We start from the raw sequence: 18,178 nt of genomic DNA, 5'->3' as shown, positions 1-18,178 counted from the left end.
CGCGCTTCCAGATATTTGCGTAATTCGCATGGTGCATTCTCGGCTGTCCCCTTCCGTCCCGACTTGTCCCGACTTTGCTCGACTGCCGCTCGCTGCCGCTCGGGTCGTGGTCCATATGACAGCACAAGCACGAGAAACAACTGCGAGACTGGCGCCGGACTGACCGGCGTGTGCGAGGCGCCGTGTGCGGCCGTTCGGAGCTACTAGAGCAGTGCTGTTCCGTGCAATGCCGTGGAAAGGTGCGAAAACACGGACACAAGACACAGGCGGTTCGACAAAGCATCCATTTCTTCTAGCGGCGAAAGATAAATTTTTGTTTACAAATTTGCATTTGTACACTGCTACAAAACTATAAGCCCTGGCGTATTTCAGAACAGTCCTGTCGTGTCATACTCTTGTTATTTCTAGAGACACTTTGTCTGACTTCATTTTTTGGCTACCCCTGCCAGCCCTCTTTTCCAGAGTACCCAGGCGGTCACCGATCCGAATACTAACGATGTTGCTTATCGTCGGTGATCGTACCAGAACAGTTGATTTTCTGTTTTTTTAGTTTTTTATTTAATTATTTAGTTTTTTGGAATTTAGCGCTCCTACAAAACAGTAGGCTCTGACGCATTTCAAGTGCACATCTGTCGATTCGCAGTGTTTCGTTACTTTCAAGGAGTTCCTACCACCCTTCCTTCGCGCATTCTTGCTCAAACTGAGTTCATTACTGTAATTTCGCATCTTACGTTTAATACAGTAGTTTAAAATGCTTGTGGGAGCATCTTTGTCGCACCTGAGAGTTAGTATGAAAAGAGGGCTGCCAGGTGTAGTGACATGAAATTTAAAAGAAGAGAGAGAGCCAACAGCACCCGGTGTTCCCAGGCGGTCACCCATCCAAGTACTAACCGGGCCCGATGTTGCTTAACTTCGGTGATCGGACGAGAACCGGTGTATTCAACATGGTATGGCCGTTGGCGTCCTTATACTGTAGCTGCACGGCAGAAGAATGCTTCGCCTCTCCTTCCAACACACGCAATCGCCATTTTCGGTGGCACATTTGACGCAAAGCACGTCCTTCCTCCTCGACACTCGCGGGAGACGCACCTTGTTATTGTCAACCAGCGCAGGTCTTGCGCGCGGCCGGGCGGCGGGTGGACTGCGCGGGGTGTGTCAGTGTCCTGCTGGACCGAGGGAAGCGTTCTCACCTGCCTGACACGCGTCGCGCTTCCAGATATTTGCGTAATTCGCATGGTGCATTCTCGGCTGTCCCCTTCCGTCCCGACTTGTCCCGACTTTGCTCGACTGCCGCTCGCTGCCGCTCGGGTCGTGGTCCATATGACAGCACAAGCACGAGAAACAACTGCGAGACTGGCGCCGGACTGACCGGCGTGTGCGAGGCGCCGTGTGCGGCCGTTCGGAGCTACTAGAGCAGTGCTGTTCCGTGCAATGCCGTGGAAAGGTGCGAAAACACGGACACAAGACACAGGCGGTTCGACAAAGCATCCATTTCTTCTAGCGGCGAAAGATAAATTTTTGTTTACAAATTTGCATTTGTACACTGCTACAAAACTATAAGCCCTGGCGTATTTCAGAACAGTCCTGTCGTGTCATACTCTTGTTATTTCTAGAGACACTTTGTCTGACTTCATTTTTTGGCTACCCCTGCCAGCCCTCTTTTCCAGAGTACCCAGGCGGTCACCGATCCGAATACTAACGATGTTGCTTATCGTCGGTGATCGTACCAGAACAGTTGATTTTCTGTTTTTTTAGTTTTTTATTTAATTATTTAGTTTTTTGGAATTTAGCGCTCCTACAAAACAGTAGGCTCTGACGCATTTCAAGTGCACATCTGTCGATTCGCAGTGTTTCGTTACTTTCAAGGAGTTCCTACCACCCTTCCTTCGCGCATTCTTGCTCAAACTGAGTTCATTACTGTAATTTCGCATCTTACGTTTAATACAGTAGTTTAAAATGTTTGTGGGAGCATCTTTGTCGCACCTGAGAGTTAGTATGAAAAGAGGGCTGCCAGGTGTAGTGACATGAAATTTAAAAGAAGAGAGAGAGCCAACAGCACCCGGTGTTCCCAGGCGGTCACCCATCCAAGTACTAACCGGGCCCGATGTTGCTTAACTTCGGTGATCGGACGAGAACCGGTGTATTCAACATGGTATGGCCGTTGGCGTCCTTATACTGTAGCTGCACGGCAGAAGAATGCTTCGCCTCTCCTTCCAACACACGCAATCGCCATTTTCGGTGGCACATTTGACGCAAAGCACGTCCTTCCTCCTCGACACTCGCGGGAGACGCACCTTGTTATTGTCAACCAGCGCAGGTCTTGCGCGCGGCCGGGCGGCGGGTGGACTGCGCGGGGTGTGTCAGTGTCCTGCTGGACCGAGGGAAGCGTTCTCACCTGCCTGACACGCGTCGCGCTTCCAGATATTTGCGTAATTCGCATGGTGCATTCTCGGCTGTCCCCTTCCGTCCCGACTTGTCCCGACTTTGCTCGACTGCCGCTCGCTGCCGCTCGGGTCGTGGTCCATATGACAGCACAAGCACGAGAAACAACTGCGAGACTGGCGCCGGACTGACCGGCGTGTGCGAGGCGCCGTGTGCGGCCGTTCGGAGCTACTAGAGCAGTGCTGTTCCGTGCAATGCCGTGGAAAGGTGCGAAAACACGGACACAAGACACAGGCGGTTCGACAAAGCATCCATTTCTTCTAGCGGCGAAAGATAAATTTTTGTTTACAAATTTGCATTTGTACACTGCTACAAAACTATAAGCCCTGGCGTATTTCAGAACAGTCCTGTCGTGTCATACTCTTGTTATTTCTAGAGACACTTTGTCTGACTTCATTTTTTGGCTACCCCTGCCAGCCCTCTTTTCCAGAGTACCCAGGCGGTCACCGATCCGAATACTAACGATGTTGCTTATCGTCGGTGATCGTACCAGAACAGTTGATTTTCTGTTTTTTTAGTTTTTTATTTAATTATTTAGTTTTTTGGAATTTAGCGCTCCTACAAAACAGTAGGCTCTGACGCATTTCAAGTGCACATCTGTCGATTCGCAGTGTTTCGTTACTTTCAAGGAGTTCCTACCACCCTTCCTTCGCGCATTCTTGCTCAAACTGAGTTCATTACTGTAATTTCGCATCTTACGTTTAATACAGTAGTTTAAAATGCTTGTGGGAGCATCTTTGTCGCACCTGAGAGTTAGTATGAAAAGAGGGCTGCCAGGTGTAGTGACATGAAATTTAAAAGAAGAGAGAGAGCCAACAGCACCCGGTGTTCCCAGGCGGTCACCCATCCAAGTACTAACCGGGCCCGATGTTGCTTAACTTCGGTGATCGGACGAGAACCGGTGTATTCAACATGGTATGGCCGTTGGCGTCCTTATACTGTAGCTGCACGGCAGAAGAATGCTTCGCCTCTCCTTCCAACACACGCAATCGCCATTTTCGGTGGCACATTTGACGCAAAGCACGTCCTTCCTCCTCGACACTCGCGGGAGACGCACCTTGTTATTGTCAACCAGCGCAGGTCTTGCGCGCGGCCGGGCGGCGGGTGGACTGCGCGGGGTGTGTCAGTGTCCTGCTGGACCGAGGGAAGCGTTCTCACCTGCCTGACACGCGTCGCGCTTCCAGATATTTGCGTAATTCGCATGGTGCATTCTCGGCTGTCCCCTTCCGTCCCGACTTGTCCCGACTTTGCTCGACTGCCGCTCGCTGCCGCTCGGGTCGTGGTCCATATGACAGCACAAGCACGAGAAACAACTGCGAGACTGGCGCCGGACTGACCGGCGTGTGCGAGGCGCCGTGTGCGGCCGTTCGGAGCTACTAGAGCAGTGCTGTTCCGTGCAATGCCGTGGAAAGGTGCGAAAACACGGACACAAGACACAGGCGGTTCGACAAAGCATCCATTTCTTCTAGCGGCGAAAGATAAATTTTTGTTTACAAATTTGCATTTGTACACTGCTACAAAACTATAAGCCCTGGCGTATTTCAGAACAGTCCTGTCGTGTCATACTCTTGTTATTTCTAGAGACACTTTGTCTGACTTCATTTTTTGGCTACCCCTGCCAGCCCTCTTTTCCAGAGTACCCAGGCGGTCACCGATCCGAATACTAACGATGTTGCTTATCGTCGGTGATCGTACCAGAACAGTTGATTTTCTGTTTTTTTAGTTTTTTATTTAATTATTTAGTTTTTTGGAATTTAGCGCTCCTACAAAACAGTAGGCTCTGACGCATTTCAAGTGCACATCTGTCGATTCGCAGTGTTTCGTTACTTTCAAGGAGTTCCTACCACCCTTCCTTCGCGCATTCTTGCTCAAACTGAGTTCATTACTGTAATTTCGCATCTTACGTTTAATACAGTAGTTTAAAATGCTTGTGGGAGCATCTTTGTCGCACCTGAGAGTTAGTATGAAAAGAGGGCTGCCAGGTGTAGTGACATGAAATTTAAAAGAAGAGAGGGAGCCAACAGCACCCGGTGTTCCCAGGCGGTCACCCATCCTAGTACTAACCGGGCCCGATGTTGCTTAACTTCGGTGATCGGACGAGAACCGGTGTATTCAACATGGTATGGCCGTTGGCGTCCTTATACTGTAGCCGCACGGCACAAGAATGCTTCGCCTCTCCTCCCAATACACGCAATCGCCATTTTCGGTGGCACATTTGACGCAAAGCACGTCCTTCCACCTCGAAGGCGACGCGCAGTGCGGCGCGCCGCCACGTGGGTCAGACGCACAACACAGCTGCTCGTTGCACCGCCTGTCATTCGTTTGGTTCGTGCGGCCTCCGACACTCGCGGGAGACGCACCTTGTTATTGTTGTCCGTCGCAGGGATTGCGCGCGGCCGGGCGGCGGGTGGACTGCGCGGGGTGTGGCAGTGTCCTGCTGGACCGAGAGAAGCGTTCTCACCTGCCTGACACGCGTCGCGCTTCTAGATATTTGCGTAATTCGCACGGTGCATAATCGGCTGTCACCTTCCGTCCCGACTTGTCCCGACTTTGCTCGACTGCCGCTCGCTGCCGCTCGGGTCGCGGTCCATGTGACAGCACAAGCACGAGGAACATCTGCGAGATGGGCGCGGGCCGAACCGGCGTGTCCGAGGCGACGTGTGCGGCCGTTCGGAGCTACCAGAGCAGCTCTGTGCCGCGCCGTGCCGTGGAAAGGTGCGAAAACATGCACACAAGACACAGGCTTTTCGACAAAGTATCCATCTCTTGTAGCGACGAAAGGTAAATTTTTGTTTACAAATTTGCCGTTGTGCACTGCTACAAAACAATATGCCCTGACGTATTTCACAACATTTCTGTCACTTCATACTGTTTTGTTATTTCCAGAGACTCTTTGCAAGTCTTCCTTGGCGCACTCTTTTCAAACTGAGTTCCTTAATATCGTATCTTACGATAGTTTAAAATCAGTATGGAAGCATCTTTGTCACATGAGAAAGGTAGCATGAAAAAACGGCTGGCAGGGGTAGCGACAAGAAAGCAAGAAATGAAGACAGCCAGAGTTCCCAGGCGGTCGCCGATCCGAATATAAACGTTGTTGCTTATCTTCTGTGGTCGGACGGGAACAGGTTTTTTTTAATGTAGTTAGTTTTTGGAATTTAGCGCTCCTACAAAACAGTAGGCTCTGACGCATTTCAAGAGCACATCTGTCGATTCGCAGTGTTTCGTTATTTTCAACGAGTTCCTAGCACTCTTCCTCCGCGCATTCTTGTACAAACTGAGTTCATTACTGTAATTTCGCATCTTACGTTTAATACAGTAGTTTAAAATGCTTGTGGAAGCATCTTCGTCGCACCTGATAGTTTGTATGAAAAGAGGGCTGGCAGGTGTAGTGACATAAAATTTAAAAGAAGAGAGGGAGCCAACAGCACCCGGTGTTCCCAGGCGGTCACCCATCCAAGTACTAACCGGGCCCGATGTTGCTTAACTTCGGTGATCGGACGAGAACCGGTGTATTCAACATGGTATGGCCGTTGGCGTCCTTATACTGTAGCCGCACGGCACAAGAAGGCTTCGCCTCTCCTCCCAATACACGCAATCGCCATTTTCGGTGGCACATTTGACGCAAAGCACGTCCTTCCACCTCGAAGGCGACGCGCAGTGCGGCGCGCCGCCACGTGGGTCAGACGCACAACACAGCTGCTCGTTGCACCGCCTGTCATTCGTTTGGTTCGTGCGGCCTCCGACACTCGCGGGAGACGCACCTTGTTATTGTTGTCCGTCGCAGGGATTGCGCGCGGCCGGGCGGCGGGTGGACTGCGCGGGGTGTGGCAGTGTCCTGCTGGACCGAGAGAAGCGTTCTCACCTGCCTGACACGCGTCGCGCTTCTAGATATTTGCGTAATTCGCACGGTGCATAATCGGCTGTCACCTTCCGTCCCGACTTGTCCCGACTTTGCTCGACTGCCGCTCGCTGCCGCTCGGGTCGCGGTCCATATGACAGCACAAGCACGAGGAACATCTGCGAGATGGGCGCGGGCCGAACCGGCGTGTCCGAGGCGACGTGTGCGGCCGTTCGGAGCTACCAGAGCAGCTCTGTGCCGCGCCGTGCCGTGGAAAGGTGCGAAAGCATGCACACAAGACACAGGCTTTTCGACAAAGTATCCATCTCTTGTAGCGACGAAAGGTAAATTTTTGTTTACAAATTTGCCGTTGTGCACTGCTACAAAACAATATGCCCTGACGTATTTCACAACATTTCTGTCACTTCATACTGTTTTGTTATTTCCAGAGACTCTTTGCAAGTCTTCCTTGGCGCACTCTTTTCAAACTGAGTTCCTTAATATCGTATCTTACGATAGTTTAAAATCAGTATGGAAGCATCTTTGTCACATGAGAAAGGTAGCATGAAAAAACGGCTGGCAGGGGTAGCGACAAGAAAGCAAGAAATGAAGACAGCCAGAGTTCCCAGGCGGTCGCCGATCCGAATATAAACGTTGTTGCTTATCTTCGGTGGTCGGACGGGAACAGGTTTTTTTTAATGTAGTTAGTTTTTGGAATTTAGCGCTCCTACAAAACAGTAGGCTCTGACGCATTTCAAGAGCACATCTGTCGATTCGCAGTGTTTCGTTATTTTCAACGAGTTCCTAGCACTCTTCCTCCGCGCATTCTTGTACAAACGGAGTTCATTACTGTAATTTCGCATCTTACGTTTAATACAGTAGTTTAAAATGCTTGTGGAAGCATCTTCGTCGCACCTGAGAGTTTGTATGAAAAGAGGGCTGGCAGGTGTAGTGACATAAAATTTAAAAGAAGAGAGGGAGCCAACAGCACCCGGTGTTCCCAGGCGGTCACCCATCCAAGTACTAACCGGGCCCGATGTTGCTTAACTTCGGTGATCGGACGAGAACCGGTGTATTCAACATGGTATGGCCGTTGGCGTCCTTATACTGTAGCCGCACGGCACAAGAAGACTTCGCCTCTCCTCCCAATACACGCAATCGCCATTTTCGGTGGCACATTTGACGCAAAGCACGTCCTTCCACCTCGAAGGCGACGCGCAGTGCGGCGCGCCGCCACGTGGGTCAGACGCACAACACAGCTGCTCGTTGCACCGCCTGTCATTCGTTTGGTTCGTGCGGCCTCCGACACTCGCGGGAGACGCACCTTGTTATTGTTGTCCGTCGCAGGGATTGCGCGCGGCCGGGCGGCGGGTGGACTGCGCGGGGTGTGGCAGTGTCCTGCTGGACCGAGAGAAGCGTTCTCACCTGCCTGACACGCGTCGCGCTTCTAGACATTTGCGTAATTCGCACGGTGCATAATCGGCTGTCACCTTCCGTCCCGACTTGTCCCGACTTTGCTCGACTGCCGCTCGCTGCCGCTCGGGTCGCGGTCCATGTGACAGCACAAGCACGAGGAACATCTGCGAGATGGGCGCGGGCCGAACCGGCGTGTCCGAGGCGACGTGTGCGGCCGTTCGGAGCTACCAGAGCAGCTCTGTGCCGCGCCGTGCCGTGGAAAGGTGCGAAAACATGCACACAAGACACAGGCTTTTCGACAAAGTATCCATCTCTTGTAGCGACGAAAGGTAAATTTTTGTTTACAAATTTGCCGTTGTGCACTGCTACAAAACAATATGCCCTGACGTATTTCACAACATTTCTGTCACTTCATACTGTTTTGTTATTTCCAGAGACTCTTTGCAAGTCTTCCTTGGCGCACTCTTTTCAAACTGAGTTCCTTAATATCGTATCTTACGATAGTTTAAAATCAGTATGGAAGCATCTTTGTCACATGAGAAAGGTAGCATGAAAAAACGGCTGGCAGGGGTAGCGACAAGAAAGCAAGAAATGAAGACAGCCAGAGTTCCCAGGCGGTCGCCGAGCCGAATATAAACGTTGTTGCTTATCTTCTGTGGTCGGACGGGAACAGGTTTTTTTTAATGTAGTTAGTTTTTGGAATTTAGCGCTCCTACAAAACAGTAGGCTCTGACGCATTTCAAGAGCACATCTGTCGATTCGCAGTGTTTCGTTATTTTCAACGAGTTCCTAGCACTCTTCCTCCGCGCATTCTTGTACAAACTGAGTTCATTACTGTAATTTCGCATCTTACGTTTAATACAGTAGTTTAAAATGCTTGTGGAAGCATCTTCGTCGCACCTGAGAGTTTGTATGAAAAGAGGGCTGGCAGGTGTAGTGACATAAAATTTAAAAGAAGAGAGGGAGCCAACAGCACCCGGTGTTCCCAGGCGGTCACCCATCCAAGTACTAACCGGGCCCGATGTTGCTTAACTTCGGTGATCGGACGAGAACCGGTGTATTCAACATGGTATGGCCGTTGGCGTCCTTATACTGTAGCCGCACGGCACAAGAAGGCTTCGCCTCTCCTCCCAATACACGCAATCGCCATTTTCGGTGGCACATTTGACGCAAAGCACGTCCTTCCACCTCGAAGGCGACGCGCAGTGCGGCGCGCCGCCACGTGGGTCAGACGCACAACACAGCTGCTCGTTGCACCGCCTGTCATTCGTTTGGTTCGTGCGGCCTCCGACACTCGCGGGAGACGCACCTTGTTATTGTTGTCCGTCGCAGGGATTGCGCGCGGCCGGGCGGCGGGTGGACTGCGCGGGGTGTGGCAGTGTCCTGCTGGACCGAGAGAAGCGTTCTCACCTGCCTGACACGCGTCGCGCTTCTAGATATTTGCGTAATTCGCACGGTGCATAATCGGCTGTCACCTTCCGTCCCGACTTGTCCCGACTTTGCTCGACTGCCGCTCGCTGCCGCTCGGGTCGCGGTCCATATGACAGCACAAGCACGAGGAACATCTGCGAGATGGGCGCGGGCCGAACCGGCGTGTCCGAGGCGACGTGTGCGGCCGTTCGGAGCTACCAGAGCAGCTCTGTGCCGCGCCGTGCCGTGGAAAGGTGCGAAAGCATGCACACAAGACACAGGCTTTTCGACAAAGTATCCATCTCTTGTAGCGACGAAAGGTAAATTTTTGTTTACAAATTTGCCGTTGTGCACTGCTACAAAACAATATGCCCTGACGTATTTCACAACATTTCTGTCACTTCATACTGTTTTGTTATTTCCAGAGACTCTTTGCAAGTCTTCCTTGGCGCACTCTTTTCAAACTGAGTTCCTTAATATCGTATCTTACGATAGTTTAAAATCAGTATGGAAGCATCTTTGTCACATGAGAAAGGTAGCATGAAAAAACGGCTGGCAGGGGTAGCGACAAGAAAGCAAGAAATGAAGACAGCCAGAGTTCCCAGGCGGTCGCCGATCCGAATATAAACGTTGTTGCTTATCTTCGGTGGTCGGACGGGAACAGGTTTTTTTTAATGTAGTTAGTTTTTGGAATTTAGCGCTCCTACAAAACAGTAGGCTCTGACGCATTTCAAGAGCACATCTGTCGATTCGCAGTGTTTCGTTATTTTCAACGAGTTCCTAGCACTCTTCCTCCGCGCATTCTTGTACAAACTGAGTTCATTACTGTAATTTCGCATCTTACGTTTAATACAGTAGTTTAAAATGCTTGTGGAAGCATCTTCGTCGCACCTGAGAGTTTGTATGAAAAGAGGGCTGGCAGGTGTAGTGACATAAAATTTAAAAGAAGAGAGGGAGCCAACAGCACCCGGTGTTCCCAGGCGGTCACCCATCCAAGTACTAACCGGGCCCGATGTTGCTTAACTTCGGTGATCGGACGAGAACCGGTGTATTCAACATGGTATGGCCGTTGGCGTCCTTATACTGTAGCCGCACGGCACAAGAAGGCTTCGCCTCTCCTCCCAATACACGCAATCGCCATTTTCGGTGGCACATTTGACGCAAAGCACGTCCTTCCACCTCGAAGGCGACGCGCAGTGCGGCGCGCCGCCACGTGGGTCAGACGCACAACACAGCTGCTCGTTGCACCGCCTGTCATTCGTTTGGTTCGTGCGGCCTCCGACACTCGCGGGAGACGCACCTTGTTATTGTTGTCCGTCGCAGGGATTGCGCGCGGCCGGGCGGCGGGTGGACTGCGCGGGGTGTGGCAGTGTCCTGCTGGACCGAGAGAAGCGTTCTCACCTGCCTGACACGCGTCGCGCTTCTAGATATTTGCGTAATTCGCACGGTGCATAATCGGCTGTCACCTTCCGTCCCGACTTGTCCCGACTTTGCTCGACTGCCGCTCGCTGCCGCTCGGGTCGCGGTCCATGTGACAGCACAAGCACGAGGAACATCTGCGAGATGGGCGCGGGCCGAACCGGCGTGTCCGAGGCGACGTGTGCGGCCGTTCGGAGCTACCAGAGCAGCTCTGTGCCGCGCCGTGCCGTGGAAAGGTGCGAAAACATGCACACAAGACACAGGCTTTTCGACAAAGTATCCATCTCTTGTAGCGACGAAAGGTAAATTTTTGTTTACAAATTTGCCGTTGTGCACTGCTACAAAACAATATGCCCTGACGTATTTCACAACATTTCTGTCACTTCATACTGTTTTGTTATTTCCAGAGACTCTTTGCAAGTCTTCCTTGGCGCACTCTTTTCAAACTGAGTTCCTTAATATCGTATCTTACGATAGTTTAAAATCAGTATGGAAGCATCTTTGTCACATGAGAAAGGTAGCATGAAAAAACGGCTGGCAGGGGTAGCGACAAGAAAGCAAGAAATGAAGACAGCCAGAGTTCCCAGGCGGTCGCCGATCCGAATATAAACGTTGTTGCTTATCTTCGGTGGTCGGACGGGAACAGGTTTTTTTTAATGTAGTTAGTTTTTGGAATTTAGCGCTCCTACAAAACAGTAGGCTCTGACGCATTTCAAGAGCACATCTGTCGATTCGCAGTGTTTCGTTATTTTCAACGAGTTCCTAGCACTCTTCCTCCGCGCATTCTTGTACAAACGGAGTTCATTACTGTAATTTCGCATCTTACGTTTAATACAGTAGTTTAAAATGCTTGTGGAAGCATCTTCGTCGCACCTGAGAGTTTGTATGAAAAGAGGGCTGGCAGGTGTAGTGACATAAAATTTAAAAGAAGAGAGGGAGCCAACAGCACCCGGTGTTCCCAGGCGGTCACCCATCCAAGTACTAACCGGGCCCGATGTTGCTTAACTTCGGTGATCGGACGAGAACCGGTGTATTCAACATGGTATGGCCGTTGGCGTCCTTATACTGTAGCCGCACGGCACAAGAAGGCTTCGCCTCTCCTCCCAATACACGCAATCGCCATTTTCGGTGGCACATTTGACGCAAAGCACGTCCTTCCACCTCGAAGGCGACGCGCAGTGCGGCGCGCCGCCACGTGGGTCAGACGCACAACACAGCTGCTCGTTGCACCGCCTGTCATTCGTTTGGTTCGTGCGGCCTCCGACACTCGCGGGAGACGCACCTTGTTATTGTTGTCCGTCGCAGGGATTGCGCGCGGCCGGGCGGCGGGTGGACTGCGCGGGGTGTGGCAGTGTCCTGCTGGACCGAGAGAAGCGTTCTCACCTGCCTGACACGCGTCGCGCTTCTAGATATTTGCGTAATTCGCACGGTGCATAATCGGCTGTCACCTTCCGTCCCGACTTGTCCCGACTTTGCTCGACTGCCGCTCGCTGCCGCTCGGGTCGCGGTCCATATGACAGCACAAGCACGAGGAACATCTGCGAGATGGGCGCGGGCCGAACCGGCGTGTCCGAGGCGACGTGTGCGGCCGTTCGGAGCTACCAGAGCAGCTCTGTGCCGCGCCGTGCCGTGGAAAGGTGCGAAAGCATGCACACAAGACACAGGCTTTTCGACAAAGTATCCATCTCTTGTAGCGACGAAAGGTAAATTTTTGTTTACAAATTTGCCGTTGTGCACTGCTACAAAACAATATGCCCTGACGTATTTCACAACATTTCTGTCACTTCATACTGTTTTGTTATTTCCAGAGACTCTTTGCAAGTCTTCCTTGGCGCACTCTTTTCAAACTGAGTTCCTTAATATCGTATCTTACGATAGTTTAAAATCAGTATGGAAGCATCTTTGTCACATGAGAAAGGTAGCATGAAAAAACGGCTGGCAGGGGTAGCGACAAGAAAGCAAGAAATGAAGACAGCCAGAGTTCCCAGGCGGTCGCCGATCCGAATATAAACGTTGTTGCTTATCTTCGGTGGTCGGACGGGAACAGGTTTTTTTTAATGTAGTTAGTTTTTGGAATTTAGCGCTCCTACAAAACAGTAGGCTCTGACGCATTTCAAGAGCACATCTGTCGATTCGCAGTGTTTCGTTATTTTCAACGAGTTCCTAGCACTCTTCCTCCGCGCATTCTTGTACAAACTGAGTTCATTACTGTAATTTCGCATCTTACGTTTAATACAGTAGTTTAAAATGCTTGTGGAAGCATCTTCGTCGCACCTGAGAGTTTGTATGAAAAGAGGGCTGGCAGGTGTAGTGACATAAAATTTAAAAGAAGAGAGGGAGCCAACAGCACCCGGTGTTCCCAGGCGGTCACCCATCCAAGTACTAACCGGGCCCGATGTTGCTTAACTTCGGTGATCGGACGAGAACCGGTGTATTCAACATGGTATGGCCGTTGGCGTCCTTATACTGTAGCCGCACGGCACAAGAAGGCTTCGCCTCTCCTCCCAATACACGCAATCGCCATTTTCGGTGGCACATTTGACGCAAAGCACGTCCTTCCACCTCGAAGGCGACGCGCAGTGCGGCGCGCCGCCACGTGGGTCAGACGCACAACACAGCTGCTCGTTGCACCGCCTGTCATTCGTTTGGTTCGTGCGGCCTCCGACACTCGCGGGAGACGCACCTTGTTATTGTTGTCCGTCGCAGGGATTGCGCGCGGCCGGGCGGCGGGTGGACTGCGCGGGGTGTGGCAGTGTCCTGCTGGACCGAGAGAAGCGTTCTCACCTGCCTGACACGCGTCGCGCTTCTAGATATTTGCGTAATTCGCACGGTGCATAATCGGCTGTCACCTTCCGTCCCGACTTGTCCCGACTTTGCTCGACTGCCGCTCGCTGCCGCTCGGGTCGCGGTCCATATGACAGCACAAGCACGAGGAACATCTGCGAGATGGGCGCGGGCCGAACCGGCGTGTCCGAGGCGACGTGTGCGGCCGTTCGGAGCTACCAGAGCAGCTCTGTGCCGCGCCGTGCCGTGGAAAGGTGCGAAAGCACGCACACAAGACACAGGCTTTTCGACAAAGTATCCATCTCTTGTAGCGACGAAAGGTAAATTTTTGTTTACAAATTTGCCGTTGTGCACTGCTACAAAACAATATGCCCTGACGTATTTCACAACATTTCTGTCACTTCATACTGTTTTGTTATTTCCAGAGACTCTTTGCAAGTCTTCCTTGGCGCACTCTTGTCAAACTGAGTTCCTTAATATCGTATCTTACGATAGTTTAAAATCAGTATGGAAGCATCTTTGTCACATGAGAAAGGTAGCATGAAAAAACGGCTGGCAGGGGTAGCGACAAGAAAGCAAGAAATGAAGACAGCCAGAGTTCCCAGGCGGTCGCCGATCCGAATATAAACGTTGTTGCTTATCTTCGGTGGTCGGACGGGAACAGGTTTTTTTTAATGTAGTTAGTTTTTGGAATTTAGCGCTCCTACAAAACAGTAGGCTCTGACGCATTTCAAGAGCACATCTGTCGATTCGCAGTGTTTCGTTATTTTCAACGAGTTCCTAGCACTCTTCCTCCGCGCATTCTTGTACAAACTGAGTTCATTACTGTAATTTCGCATCTTACGTTTAATACAGTAGTTTAAAATGCTTGTGGAAGCATCTTCGTCGCACCTGAGAGTTTGTATGAAAAGAGGGCTGGCAGGTGTAGTGACATAAAATTTAAAAGAAGAGAGGGAGCCAACAGCACCCGGTGTTCCCAGGCGGTCACCCATCCAAGTACTAACCGGGCCCGATGTTGCTTAACTTCGGTGATCGGACGAGAACCGGTGTATTCAACATGGTATGGCCGTTGGCGTCCTTATACTGTAGCCGCACGGCACAAGAAGGCTTCGCCTCTCCTCCCAATACACGCAATCGCCATTTTCGGTGGCACATTTGACGCAAAGCACGTCCTTCCACCTCGAAGGCGACGCGCAGTGCGGCGCGCCGCCACGTGGGTCAGACGCACAACACAGCTGCTCGTTGCACCGCCTGTCATTCGTTTGGTTCGTGCGGCCTCCGACACTCGCGGGAGACGCACCTTGTTATTGTTGTCCGTCGCAGGGATTGCGCGCGGCCGGGCGGCGGGTGGACTGCGCGGGGTGTGGCAGTGTCCTGCTGGACCGAGAGAAGCGTTCTCACCTGCCTGACACGCGTCGCGCTTCTAGATATTTGCGTAATTCGCACGGTGCATAATCGGCTGTCACCTTCCGTCCCGACTTGTCCCGACTTTGCTCGACTGCCGCTCGCTGCCGCTCGGGTCGCGGTCCATATGACAGCACAAGCACGAGGAACATCTGCGAGATGGGCGCGGGCCGAACCGGCGTGTCCGAGGCGACGTGTGCGGCCGTTCGGAGCTACCAGAGCAGCTCTGTGCCGCGCCGTGCCGTGGAAAGGTGCGAAAGCACGCACACAAGACACAGGCTTTTCGACAAAGTATCCATCTCTTGTAGCGACGAAAGGTAAATTTTTGTTTACAAATTTGCCGTTGTGCACTGCTACAAAACAATATGCCCTGACGTATTTCACAACATTTCTGTCACTTCATACTGTTTTGTTATTTCCAGAGACTCTTTGCAAGTCTTCCTTGGCGCACTCTTGTCAAACTGAGTTCCTTAATATCGTATCTTACGATAGTTTAAAATCAGTATGGAAGCATCTTTGTCACATGAGAAAGGTAGCATGAAAAAACGGCTGGCAGGGGTAGCGACAAGAAAGCAAGAAATGAAGACAGCCAGAGTTCCCAGGCGGTCGCCGATCCGAATATAAACGTTGTTGCTTATCTTCGGTGGTCGGACGGGAACAGGTTTTTTTTAATGTAGTTAGTTTTTGGAATTTAGCGCTCCTACAAAACAGTAGGCTCTGACGCATTTCAAGAGCACATCTGTCGATTCGCAGTGTTTCGTTATTTTCAACGAGTTCCTAGCACTCTTCCTCCGCGCATTCTTGTACAAACGGAGTTCATTACTGTAATTTCGCATCTTACGTTTAATACAGTAGTTTAAAATGCTTGTGGAAGCATCTTCGTCGCACCTGAGAGTTTGTATGAAAAGAGGGCTGGCAGGTGTAGTGACATAAAATTTAAAAGAAGAGAGGGAGCCAACAGCACCCGGTGTTCCCAGGCGGTCACCCATCCAAGTACTAACCGGGCCCGATGTTGCTTAACTTCGGTGATCGGACGAGAAGCGGTGTATTCAACATGGTATGGCCGTTGGCGTCCTTATACTGTAGCCGCACGGCACAAGAAGGCTTCGCCTCTCCTCCCAATACACGCAATCGCCATTTTCGGTGGCACATTTGACGCAAAGCACGTCCTTCCACCTCGAAGGCGACGCGCAGTGCGGCGCGCCGCCACGTGGGTCAGACGCACAACACAGCTGCTCGTTGCACCGCCTGTCATTCGTTTGGTTCGTGCGGCCTCCGACACTCGCGGGAGACGCACCTTGTTATTGTTGTCCGTCGCAGGGATTGCGCGCGGCCGGGCGGCGGGTGGACTGCGCGGGGTGTGGCAGTGTCCTGCTGGACCGAGAGAAGCGTTCTCACCTGCCTGACACGCGTCGCGCTTCTAGATATTTGCGTAATTCGCACGGTGCATAATCGGCTGTCACCTTCCGTCCCGACTTGTCCCGACTTTGCTCGACTGCCGCTCGCTGCCGCTCGGGTCGCGGTCCATATGACAGCACAAGCACGAGGAACATCTGCGAGATGGGCGCGGGCCGAACCGGCGTGTCCGAGGCGACGTGTGCGGCCGTTCGGAGCTACCAGAGCAGCTCTGTGCCGCGCCGTGCCGTGGAAAGGTGCGAAAGCATGCACACAAGACACAGGCTTTTCGACAAAGTATCCATCCCTTGTAGCGACGAAAGGTAAATTTTTGTTTACAAATTTGCCGTTGTGCACTGCTACAAAACAATATGCCCTGACGTATTTCACAACATTTCTGTCACTTCATACTGTTTTGTTATTTCCAGAGACTCTTTGCAAGTCTTCCTTGGCGCACTCTTTTCAAACTGAGTTCCTTAATATCGTATCTTACGATAGTTTAAAATCAGTATGGAAGCATCTTTGTCACATGAGAAAGGTAGCATGAAAAAACGGCTGGCAGGGGTAGCGACAAGAAAGCAAGAAATGAAGACAGCCAGAGTTCCCAGGCGGTCGCCGATCCGAATATAAACGTTGTTGCTTATCTTCGGTGGTCGGACGGGAACAGGTTTTTTTTAATGTAGTTAGTTTTTGGAATTTAGCGCTCCTACAAAACAGTAGGCTCTGACGCATTTCAAGAGCACATCTGTCGATTCGCAGTGTTTCGTTATTTTCAACGAGTTCCTAGCACTCTTCCTCCGCGCATTCTTGTACAAACTGAGTTCATTACTGTAATTTCGCATCTTACGTTTAATACAGTAGTTTAAAATGCTTGTGGAAGCATCTTCGTCGCACCTGAGAGTTTGTATGAAAAGAGGGCTGGCAGGTGTAGTGACATAAAATTTAAAAGAAGAGAGGGAGCCAACAGCACCCGGTGTTCCCAGGCGGTCACCCATCCAAGTACTAACCGGGCCCGATGTTGCTTAACTTCGGTGATCGGACGAGAACCGGTGTATTCAACATGGTATGGCCGTTGGCGTCCTTATACTGTAGCCGCACGGCACAAGAAGGCTTCGCCTCTCCTCCCAATACACGCAATCGCCATTTTCGGTGGCACATTTGACGCAAAGCACGTCCTTCCACCTCGAAGGCGACGCGCAGTGCGGCGCGCCGCCACGTGGGTCAGACGCACAACACAGCTGCTCGTTGCACCGCCTGTCATTCGTTTGGTTCGTGCGGCCTCCGACACTCGCGGGAGACGCACCTTGTTATTGTTGTCCGTCGCAGGGATTGCGCGCGGCCGGGCGGCGGGTGGACTGCGCGGGGTGTGGCAGTGTCCTGCTGGACCGAGAGAAGCGTTCTCACCTGCCTGACACGCGTCGCGCTTCTAGATATTTGCGTAATTCGCACGGTGCATAATCGGCTGTCACCTTCCGTCCCGACTTGTCCCGACTTTGCTCGACTGCCGCTCGCTGCCGCTCGGGTCGCGGTCCATATGACAGCACAAGCACGAGGAACATCTGCGAGATGGGCGCGGGCCGAACCGGCGTGTCCGAGGCGACGTGTGCGGCCGTTCGGAGCTACCAGAGCAGCTCTGTGCCGCGCCGTGCCGTGGAAAGGTGCGAAAGCACGCACACAAGACACAGGCTTTTCGACAAAGTATCCATCTCTTGTAGCGACGAAAGGTAAATTTTTGTTTACAAATTTGCCGTTGTGCACTGCTACAAAACAATATGCCCTGACGTATTTCACAACATTTCTGTCACTTCATACTGTTTTGTTATTTCCAGAGACTCTTTGCAAGTCTTCCTTGGCGCACTCTTGTCAAACTGAGTTCCTTAATATCGTATCTTACGATAGTTTAAAATCAGTATGGAAGCATCTTTGTCACATGAGAAAGGTAGCATGAAAAAACGGCTGGCAGGGGTAGCGACAAGAAAGCAAGAAATGAAGACAGCCAGAGTTCCCAGGCGGTCGCCGATCCGAATATAAACGTTGTTGCTTATCTTCGGTGGTCGGACGGGAACAGGT

The 18,178-nt window shown here is 51.6% G+C and overlaps 13 non-coding genes across 13 annotated transcripts; all 13 read right to left on the bottom strand.

The window, feature by feature from the left end:
- Positions 1-842: 842 nt before the first annotated feature.
- LOC126318914 (5S ribosomal RNA) lies at positions 843-961 on the bottom strand. The gene has a single exon (XR_007557616.1). It is a non-coding gene; the product is annotated as a 5S ribosomal RNA (ribosomal RNA).
- A 1,086-nt stretch (positions 962-2,047) lies between these two features.
- Positions 2,048-2,166, bottom strand: LOC126318913 (5S ribosomal RNA). Its single transcript, XR_007557615.1, has one exon. It is a non-coding gene; the product is annotated as a 5S ribosomal RNA (ribosomal RNA).
- Positions 2,167-3,252: 1,086 nt separating this feature from the next.
- On the bottom strand, positions 3,253-3,371 carry LOC126318912 (5S ribosomal RNA). The gene has a single exon (XR_007557614.1). It is a non-coding gene; the product is annotated as a 5S ribosomal RNA (ribosomal RNA).
- Positions 3,372-4,457: 1,086 nt separating this feature from the next.
- Positions 4,458-4,576, bottom strand: LOC126318985 (5S ribosomal RNA). The gene has a single exon (XR_007557679.1). It is a non-coding gene; the product is annotated as a 5S ribosomal RNA (ribosomal RNA).
- Positions 4,577-5,858: 1,282 nt separating this feature from the next.
- Positions 5,859-5,977, bottom strand: LOC126318911 (5S ribosomal RNA). The gene has a single exon (XR_007557613.1). It is a non-coding gene; the product is annotated as a 5S ribosomal RNA (ribosomal RNA).
- Positions 5,978-7,259: 1,282 nt separating this feature from the next.
- Positions 7,260-7,378, bottom strand: LOC126318910 (5S ribosomal RNA). The gene has a single exon (XR_007557612.1). It is a non-coding gene; the product is annotated as a 5S ribosomal RNA (ribosomal RNA).
- A 1,282-nt stretch (positions 7,379-8,660) lies between these two features.
- LOC126318908 (5S ribosomal RNA) lies at positions 8,661-8,779 on the bottom strand. The gene has a single exon (XR_007557611.1). It is a non-coding gene; the product is annotated as a 5S ribosomal RNA (ribosomal RNA).
- A 1,282-nt stretch (positions 8,780-10,061) lies between these two features.
- On the bottom strand, positions 10,062-10,180 carry LOC126318907 (5S ribosomal RNA). Its single transcript, XR_007557610.1, has one exon. It is a non-coding gene; the product is annotated as a 5S ribosomal RNA (ribosomal RNA).
- Positions 10,181-11,462: 1,282 nt separating this feature from the next.
- Positions 11,463-11,581, bottom strand: LOC126318906 (5S ribosomal RNA). The gene has a single exon (XR_007557609.1). It is a non-coding gene; the product is annotated as a 5S ribosomal RNA (ribosomal RNA).
- Positions 11,582-12,863: 1,282 nt separating this feature from the next.
- On the bottom strand, positions 12,864-12,982 carry LOC126318905 (5S ribosomal RNA). Its single transcript, XR_007557608.1, has one exon. It is a non-coding gene; the product is annotated as a 5S ribosomal RNA (ribosomal RNA).
- A 1,282-nt stretch (positions 12,983-14,264) lies between these two features.
- Positions 14,265-14,383, bottom strand: LOC126318904 (5S ribosomal RNA). Its single transcript, XR_007557607.1, has one exon. It is a non-coding gene; the product is annotated as a 5S ribosomal RNA (ribosomal RNA).
- A 1,282-nt stretch (positions 14,384-15,665) lies between these two features.
- LOC126318967 (5S ribosomal RNA) lies at positions 15,666-15,784 on the bottom strand. The gene has a single exon (XR_007557664.1). It is a non-coding gene; the product is annotated as a 5S ribosomal RNA (ribosomal RNA).
- Positions 15,785-17,066: 1,282 nt separating this feature from the next.
- Positions 17,067-17,185, bottom strand: LOC126318902 (5S ribosomal RNA). The gene has a single exon (XR_007557605.1). It is a non-coding gene; the product is annotated as a 5S ribosomal RNA (ribosomal RNA).
- Between the last annotated feature and the right edge of the window lie 993 nt (positions 17,186-18,178).

This window comes from Schistocerca gregaria, unplaced genomic scaffold (genome assembly GCF_023897955.1).
Source record: "Schistocerca gregaria isolate iqSchGreg1 unplaced genomic scaffold, iqSchGreg1.2 ptg000684l, whole genome shotgun sequence".
NCBI classification, from domain to species: Eukaryota; Metazoa; Arthropoda; class Insecta; order Orthoptera; family Acrididae; genus Schistocerca; species Schistocerca gregaria.
The sequence above is the reverse complement of the archived record's forward strand: the minus strand, read 5'-3'. Positions and strand labels throughout refer to the sequence as shown.